At 38.9% G+C, this 9,629-nt stretch overlaps 1 long non-coding RNA gene across 1 annotated transcript; it reads left to right on the forward strand.

The window, feature by feature from the left end:
* The first annotated feature begins 1,738 nt into the window (after positions 1-1,738).
* LOC127531618 (uncharacterized) lies at positions 1,739-7,142 on the forward strand. Its single transcript, XR_007938750.1, has 3 exons — positions 1,739-1,889; positions 1,995-6,748; positions 6,937-7,142. It is a non-coding gene; the product is annotated as an uncharacterized LOC127531618 (long non-coding RNA).
* The last annotated feature ends 2,487 nt before the right edge of the window (positions 7,143-9,629 follow it).

A 9,629-nucleotide genomic window follows, 5' to 3' on the forward strand; every position in this document is an offset into this window, starting at 1 on the left:
CTAATGCTCACACTGAATCTAATATCTGGAGTTCCATGGTTTAAAAAGCAACACATGAATGCTTTTTAAATAATCTGATATTAAATGTATGTATATATTCCACTAATATCATGACATTTCTTTTAATGCAGATTTCCTATGGCACAAGATAACTTTTGTTCAGTTTACTTTTAAGCTGACTTTTGAAAGTTTTGAAGTTCATGTTCCATTTTGATTGATATTTGTATTGAAGTTCTTCATTTTTCTCTTTCTCCAGGAATGAGCTACTTTCTAATGTCATGTTAACTACAGGAAGGTCAACATTCTATATGTAATAAATGTGCTGCTATGTTTTTATGCTATAAATGTATTATAGTTTGGATTAAATTTTCTCTACTAACACCAACTGTGAGTTTAAAGATGCAACCTGATATAATTAGAATTTTAAACCATGTGATTATATTTTGTTTTCCAGGAGTAATGTATCCAGTTGTGTGTCCGGGGATAAGATTACAAATTAAACAGGGTTAAAATGTTTGCTAAACCATTTTTGAGTGTTGATCCTGAAGAATTACCAAAATGTCTCTTGTGCAACAAGAAAATTAAAGAAACTGAATCAAAGCAGTTGATTTAATAGTTCTGGTTTGAAGACTATTAAGGAAAAGGCAAAGGTATGGGCCAAAATTAATATTCCAGAGGAAGATGAAAATTACAAATTATACACCCTAGTTGCAGACAGACTGGCAATGAGTCAGACGGGCAGTACAGACCTCTTGTGCCTTGTTACAGTTGCTAAGGTAGGATTGGACAGTAGCCATTTGTGGGAGGGACTTGGCAAGAGTTGGCACTGCCATGCAGACCACTTAATCTGGAGCTGGATTTAGGAGGCGACAAGTGTGATTAATAGTTTAATTGTTTGAAATATATTGTTGCAGTTTCATGATATTTTATAATTAAATCGATATATCCTGTTTTTAGTTTCTTAATGTCTTTGTTTTGGCCTTTATATTTTCGTCTGGTGACACACCTTGTGGAATTTAGCATGAGCTGGTGGCACTTTTGACTCTTTTCCATTCTTCCGGGTGGGCTTCAATTTTGGAACCAGATGCTACGTCCATCTTTATATACAGTCTATGGTTTCAATTAGCCTGGGCGCGACGGCCTTTTGCGAAAGGCTAGAGCTAATGGCTAGGTTAAAACATGGATGAGGGTTACCAGAGTAACGTTTACGTTATTCTCTTAGCCCTTTACAACGGGCTGTTGTTTCCGGTAACAGCGACAGACACGGGAATGATCGGGAAATTCAAATTGCCATTGTCAGCTGTGTCGGGGTCTCCGAAGCCAATGGCTGTGAAGTCTGCTCCGAGCCGTTGTTAAATGAGACCGTCTAGTCTAAGGGAAAGTCCGGGAAAAATAGTAACAGACAGAAAATATAACGGATTATGACGGAAGAAAAACATTTAACCACAGCTGGCAAACACATAACTCTCCGTTAGCGCTAATTATGTAATTCCCCCTGATTCTGAAAGCTGCGATGCCAGCTTTGCATTGATACAGAGCACGTAACGGTAGTGACAGAGCTCACTGGCAGGGGCGGGGAGGCAAAGTGAACAGAGCACAGCTATTACTGCAAGAAGGCTATGAATGCATAATAATTTCTAATTTTCATATGGCTATATCAAATAATGTTTAATAGTTTTGAATTGAATTGATGGAACAGTTGTCTCCAGTTTGATAAAAAATGAAATAAATATATGTTAAACGTAATACCACTTATTGCTGTATGTTGTGCACACAAACGCATGCAGACATTAATGAATTGTTTTTAATCCAAACTCGGTACTAACAATGTGGTATTTTCTTGTTGTTTCTTGAAGAGACATCTGTATGGGCAACCTCTCCAATTACAGGTGATAGCATTGTTAATTATTGAAGCCTTTTTGCAAGATTTATTTTTTTCACAGTAAAATTTTAGCCTATATTACATTTTAATCTGTTTTCTTTTTCTTTTCCAGGGAAACATAAATGGGTGCATGGGGATGTAAGGTTTGTGCAATTAAAGTATCAAGTAGGTATGAATTGCTAAAACATTGCAAGCGAAAACATGGTCATCATGGACACAGGTTCAGACATTTCTGTCCATATGCTGATTGTGCATGCACATTTAGACTTTGGAACAGTCTTTTAAGCCATATATACCGTGCTCTCAAAACACAAACCTCTTCAGAGCGATCTGAATTATCTACATTTACATGTCAGTTGTGTACATGTCCTAAATTTGCAAATGAACGAGATTACTTCAGTCATGTAAATGAACATTTCCGAAGACATGAAACTGTAACATCCGTGTTCAAAAATTGTGCCTTTAAAACTAGCATTTACAACACATTTCAAACTCATAAAAACAGAAAACATAATCCCCATACTATAGAAGATTTTAAAGCTGAGGTTGTTACTGTTGTTGCTAGATTACAGGAATTGGAGACTTCAGCTATTGATGATGTTTCTTGTGCAGCAGACACAGATGTAGAATCTGAAACAGATGTAGATGCACGTGTCCAATATTGAAGAGCTTCCCTAAGTTATCGAGCAGAATATTGCCTCAATTTTATTTAAGTTAGAGCACGTTTTTTTCGTACCAGCAACAGCTATTTCTGAATTACTTCAGGAATTACATTATCTGTTAAGCTCAGCATCTGTTCCAATCACATTTAGTAGCCTGTCTGACATCCTTAATAAATGTTCTGTTGAAGTGAACAAGTCAGTTGTTGAGGAGCTTGCTGAAGCTGTGTGCAAGTCCAGTCCTTTAGCTAAAGCCTTTGCCAAAGATGGCCCCCTAGCTTCAACCTACAAAAGGAAACAGTATTAAAAAAAACATTTCAGTGTGGTAAACCCGGTTGAGTACATCCTTGACCCTAAGAAAAATACAACATTCCACTATCTTCCCATTTTGCAGTCTCTTCAGCATTTGTTAAGTAACCGTGACATTTTAGAAAGTGTTCTCCAAACACATGAGACACAGGACCCTACCTTGCGTGTAGGGCATTATAAATCGATAAGGGACGGAAGTTACTTTAAAGAAAACTGTTTTTCACTGGGGATGATTTGAAATGATCAGTGTCCTTATATGTGGATGATTTTGAGATCTGCAATCCATTGGGGACATCCAGAAAAATTCATAAAATTTGTAGTGTGTACTGGATTTTAAACCACCTGGATCTCATTCATCCCTTTCTTCAGTCTATTTGGCCATATTATGTAAGAGTAATGATGTTAAAGTGTATGGCTTTGAGAAAATTTTAGAGCCCCTTTTACAGGATTTGATCATTTTAGAGAAACATGGTGTTTTCATTGCAGGTCTTGGGCAATTGGTGAAATGCACAGTCTAGTCAGTCTTTGCAGGCAATTTAGGAGCCCATGGGATTGCGGGTTTCATTGAAAGCTTTTCTGGTGTGCAGTGGCAGCTGGTGCTGAAATTTGTTGGGTGGGCTAACAAATGCATAATACCGATTAAATAGTTAACACAGCTGCAAAAGCAACATCACCTATGATACACACAGTTACATCAATTACAGGTACACTATACTTTTTTCGTGCTCTACATCCTCCCTCTCTCTCTCTCTCTCTCTCTCTCTCTCTCTCTCTCTCTCTCTCTCTCTCTCTCACTCACACACACACACACACACACACACACACACACACACACACACACACACACACACACACACACACACACACACACACACATACATCTCACACACACACACACATACACAGATTGTCTCATCAGCTAGCACAGCCACAAATCCACAATTCGGTATCTCTGCTATACTTGCCGTTAGCCAGTCCTTTCTGTCAAACCAAGAAACGCAAAACTTACGATTTTGTCATTTGTCCCGTTGAGTTATATGAACATCGTTTGGCCGACGTGATCCCAGTCTCTTAACTTCCAGCTTTTCCACCAAAGACATTGAGGAAAATGGACAAGAAAGCAAAAAATAATCCACCTCGTCATAGCTTAACTTTGTCTCCCTCCTTCCTAACTCTGCCACAAATGGCAGAACCGCTGTGTTAACTCGCTGCTTTTGGTCTAAAATCAGTGGCCTGTGGGCTGAGTGAAGTTAGCCCAAATGATCAGTAAATTACGGGGGCGGGACATGACAACTGTCAGTCACTTACAAGAACGAAATGAAAGCGGATTGTATCTGCTGGGGCTGTAAAAAAAAAAAAGGCCCATTGAGAGATATTCTATGTTTTTCTTTTGACTGATTGGTGCTGTTGCTATCTTTGGTTTCACCTAAACTTAAAACAATCTGTTGTAAGTTATTTAAAAAATAATTTTCTCATCTTTTTTGTGTTTGCTTGGGAGGGCTTAGCCCTGTTAGCCCATTTATACCAGCCGTCCCTGCTGGTGTGCATTTCTGCAGGTTCTGTACAGGTGAGAGAATAGACATTCAGGATAAGACAGTTCAGTCTGGACATTTTAATATTAGAACGAAAGAGCTTCATGAAACCCATGTTAAATTTGCAAGGGAGAATACAACAATCTGTTGTGGAGTGAAGAGAGAGTGTTTTTTCACAAAGAACTTCGTATTTTCACGTTACCCAAGGCTACCCTCCGGACATAGTCCATGACTTATTTGAGGGTATTGTCCCAGTTGAAACTGCTCTCTGCATCAGCGAAATAATTTCAAAAAAATATCTGTCTCTTGAAGAACTTAACAAATTAATCCTGAACTTTCCATACCAGTGGGGAGATAGAACAAATAAACTTCATATCATACCACGCACTTACGCCTCCAAAAGGACGATTGGAGGTAACGTCCATGAAAATTGGGGTTTATTGAGATTGCTCCCATTTATAATAGGACACTTGATTCCAGAGGGAGAACCTGCTTGGCTTGTGTTGCTTGATTTAAAAGAAATAGTTGAGCTTGCTGTTGCTCCTATTCATAATCACGAAACCATTGCCTACTTGGACTGCAAAATCTCAGAACACAGACACAGATTCTTGGAACTTTTTTCTGCGCGACTCTTACCTAAGCATCACTTCCTCGAACACTATCCCCAATTGATAGAATATTTTGGGCCTCTGGTAGGCCAGTGGACTATGAGGTTCAAGGGGAAGCATAGCTTTTTTGAGAAAGCTGTACGTCAGATTAATTGTTTCAAAAATATCACACTAACATTAGCAACTAAACTTCAGCAAATGATTGCTTATCATATCAATGCATTACATCTTAAAACTGATTTGGAAGTTCATCATGTTTCTGTGCTTCCTGTGGATGTAATGAACAAAGAAGTTGTGCGCAGCCTTAGGCTCCTGATAAATGATGTTCATCTTGCTAAAAGTGCAACCATCAAAGGCATCTCCTATCGAATTGGAATGCTGATTCCATGTGGGTCCACCGGTGGCCTTCCAGATTTTGCAGAGATCCTTCAAATCTGAATTGTTGAAAGTAGTTTGAGCTTTGTTGTAAGGGTATTGTGTGCTTGGTATCACGAGCATTTCAGAGCTTATGAGCTCACTACATCTAGTAGAGAGGTTGCACTAGTTGGTCTCAAAAACCTGACCGATGTTTATCCACTTTGTGCCTACACTGTGGGTGTGAAACAAATGGTTACTTTGAAAAGGCACATCATTACCTCCGCCAGGAGGTTATGTAATCACCGGAGTTTGTTTGTCTGTCTGTCCGTCTGTGTGTGTGTGTGTATGTGTGTGTCTGTTTGTCTGTTAACAGCATAACTCAAAAAGTCATGGACGGATTTTCACCAAATTTTTACAGGATGTCCGGAAGAGCAAGAGTAAGAATCGATTAGATTTTGGAGGTGATCCGAATCACCGTCTGGATCCAGGAATTTTTTGAAGGTCGAAGGACAATTACATGAGATAAAGACTGCTTTTGGGCACTTCAGACAAAGATGCAGACTTTGGAAATGAATATGTCAATCTCATGTCAACCAGTAAAAACCAAAGACAAAGATACTCTGAAAGTGGTATTTTTTGCAAGTGAAGAAACTACCTCCAGCATCCCAGTGACTCTACCACCTTGCAGCACCAGCACACCACTGACTTCTCCCTCAACATCCCACAGCTCTGTGAATCCCAACAGCTCTTTAACTTTGGATGAGGATCCTTTTTCCTCTGATCACTCATTTGGCAGTGCAGACACTGTCATTTTAGATCCAGCTCCAGACTCAAGAAGCTCATCGTGGCCTCCGATCTTCATTGTTCCCAGCTTCTCATATTTTGCTGAAATTCAACTTCAAAGAGCAAATGCTGAATTCAGAGCAAACGGCACCCCTCTTACCCTCCTCCAAAGCTAAGAATGGATATCCTTGAAGGCATGGCTGAACAGATCTTCAAATATACGCCATACCCCAGTGATTCCCAAATTGAGGAGGCTGCCGAGGTCTTGGTGCATACCCATCCATGTTTGAGGCAAAGAGGAGCACGTGCTGGCCATGAAGGATGGAAACTATATCTGAAGACAAAAGTAGCCAATTACCGCACAAAATTGTGCAAAATTGGACACCCAGAAGACAGAAGAAGCAAGAAAAGCAGAAGTTAACTTCCTTCCATTGTTCCCTTGCGGCGAAACAAAAGAGAGTCTTGAAATTGAAAGAGTAGCTCTCTTGAATGAGGTGAAAAGAGACACAATGAAGCTGTGGTCAAGGAGAAAATGGAGAGGACCTTCTCCTACAGACAGCAAGAGGTTGTCCAAGGCTCACCTTTAATAGATGGCCTGCCTTGTTTACCGTGAGTGAGGTAAGCATCACTGATGACGTCTTACACGCTGCTGCTTTCCAAAATTGTTAAGTGGGGAAAAGTTGAGGACTTGGGTACAAAGTATCTGTTCTTTTTCAGCCCAGGAAATGATACCTGTAAAGCTAGAAAGTTATTTTTCCTTTCTCAAACACCTCTTTTTTTCCTCTTTTCCTTTTTTTCTCTTGCAGATAAATGCAGAATTCATGAGGATTACAACTTTGCCACTTCAAGCGAAATTCTTGGCCGAACTTGACAAACAAACACCGAACTTGAGGACGGTCTTCAGCAGCAGAGGAGGGGCTGCTGGAAAAAAAGATCAAGCTCCTCATGGCACCTACAACTAAGGCAAGTGCATTAAAATGTTTATTAAATATGGTTTTCATCCCCCTTTCACATTTATCTTCATCTGTTACATCTTTCTCAAAACACTTTGACATTCACAGTGTTGGGCAAGTTACTTAGTTACAGTTACTAGTTACTTCTTTCAAAAGTAATTACATTACAGGACATTAAGTAACTTTTTTTCTTACTATAAATTATCTTATTGTATTGCCTGCCTAACTAGATGTCCAGGGTGGCTTCCATTAATCTGGCTTGTTTACATGTATCCTACAAGCACAATGTGCCACTTAGTGACCTAACCCTGCCATAGCAGTGTAGTAGTGTTAGTGCAAATGAATGAAATATATCTATAATTTCCAACTGTTTCCAACCCTCTACAAATGCAAACACATTATTTTAGGGTTGATGTGGCATCATGTTTGACAAAACAAATGTAGAAATATTGATTATTTAATTTTATTGAACAGCTCTGGTCAGAACAGATCTCCGCTGCTGCAGCCTGTTCTTTTACTCACCGTGACTGGATCATCGTGATCCACCGGTCTCTTCCCTCACATTGTTTATGTTGTATGCTTGAACCCTGTCACACACGTGGTGTGGCCGCTGCACCAGCTGACAGACAGCATCATTGTTTATGTGCAGAGAGTAGTGACTCGCGACACTTACTGGTAAACCGATTTTCTCCTCTCCTGAAAAAGTCAGATAAATTGGTCCTCAAACACATCTTAAAGTTTCACGTCGGTCCAATCTTATTAACTTTGACACTTGAAATGGCAGATGTTTCTTTCATCTTAACATCCCATTCATCTTCCTTTCTATACCTTCCACTTCCCAATATCCATCTTTTGTTTACCTCTACAACCTTCTTGCCACCTCACATGGGGATTTTGTGTGATAAAGATATGATAAATGCCTTAAATGTATTGAAAAACAAAAGCTTTAATATTTCATATGCATTCTTTTGCAGAATCAGGACATCGAAATCAAGAGGGACTGTGTAATCCAAGGGCTTTGTGCTTATCTCAACGAGGACAGCAGCACCCTTATCAAGGAGTACTTAGTCAGTAATTGCCTTTTGCTGTGAGCAATCAGTCTTGCAATGTTTAATTGGTGTATTTCAAAATGCTCAATTTGTTTTTCACCATTAGGACGTCAACTTTGAAGAAGCCGAGAGAGGCATCGCACAGACCACCATGGGGCTTTATGTGATCCAAAAAGGGGATTTTGATGATGAGGACAAGCCATCAGATGTTGAGTAGTGATTGAGGGCATGGAACTTCTGTCCAACTTGGGTATAAGTATTTCCTATGGATTTGCCATGCTGTTTGGGCTCATCTACGCACTCAATCTCAGCTATCCCCAAGAGCTTAAATTCACATCTGAGTTCTTCCAAAAAAGTGCTGAATGAACATGGATGGTAGCAGAATGTCCCCAAAGGTCCAAGCCCTTACAATAAAGATACTTCAGTGAGTACACAAATGAAGCTGCTGAACAGCTCAACTGCTGCCATTTTTCTTTACTTCTTTTCCTTTCTTTTTTTTTTGTAGCCTATTTTTATTGACATTATCGAAATGGTGGGATTGAATATTGATGATTGGATGTGTTCTTTATTGAATCCCTGCTGTAATGAGGTTAGTCGTATGTTCAGTAGCCATTTTATTCGGTATGTGTTTACACAGTCTTTACAGGTTACATGTTGATCCAAAGCCATGACATTTAACTTCATAATAGAGTTGTTTGCATATTTATGATGGACTATGTTTTGGTTTAGTCCAATGCGCCTTGCAAAGCGCCGTTAATGTTGTGCTCAATCACCGTTTTATTAGGTGGATCTTCACACATACGTCTTATACATGTAAGCCAAAGTGCATGTAATTTTATGGGATGTCTTTGATTGAATTATTCGTATAATGTAGTGTTCCTTCAGTAGCCATTGTGCAGTACACAGACAGTTTTATTCACGTTGAGCCAGGTATATTTTTGATATGCCCCGTTTAATGTTTTATGACTTTCAATAAAGTTGTCAGATTCATGCTGTGTGTTGCATTGTGATTTTAACATGTTAGCGATAACATGTTTGAAATATATTACTATTGTATACTCTAACACACAGGGTTTATGTGATATTCACCCTAACTTCAAGTGAATGAACGCATAGGGTTTATGTTAAATGTTCACTTTAACTTTAACTGAAATTTCACTTAAACTTTAACTAAATGAAGACACAAAATTTATGTATACATTTCCATTAACTTTACTGAATTGAATCACACTGAATCAGCATGTCACTTTAGAATTGAATGGAGCTCTTTCATTGAACTTACCAAATAAAATTACATGGAAAAACTACATGTGATTAAATCACTTAAGCGATGTTTTAGGGTCAATTAATTTTTTGAGTGTATATATAGGCCAAACATGAAAAAATGAATGCATTCTGATGGAAAAGCCAAAGCTCCAGAGTCAAAGCCTACTAACATAGAATGCATGGTTTAATGATGTAATGGGAAGGGGACTAAAAATTTAATGGGTTTCAATT

Source organism: Acanthochromis polyacanthus, chromosome 21, assembly GCF_021347895.1.
Source record: "Acanthochromis polyacanthus isolate Apoly-LR-REF ecotype Palm Island chromosome 21, KAUST_Apoly_ChrSc, whole genome shotgun sequence".
NCBI classification, from domain to species: domain Eukaryota; kingdom Metazoa; phylum Chordata; class Actinopteri; family Pomacentridae; genus Acanthochromis; species Acanthochromis polyacanthus.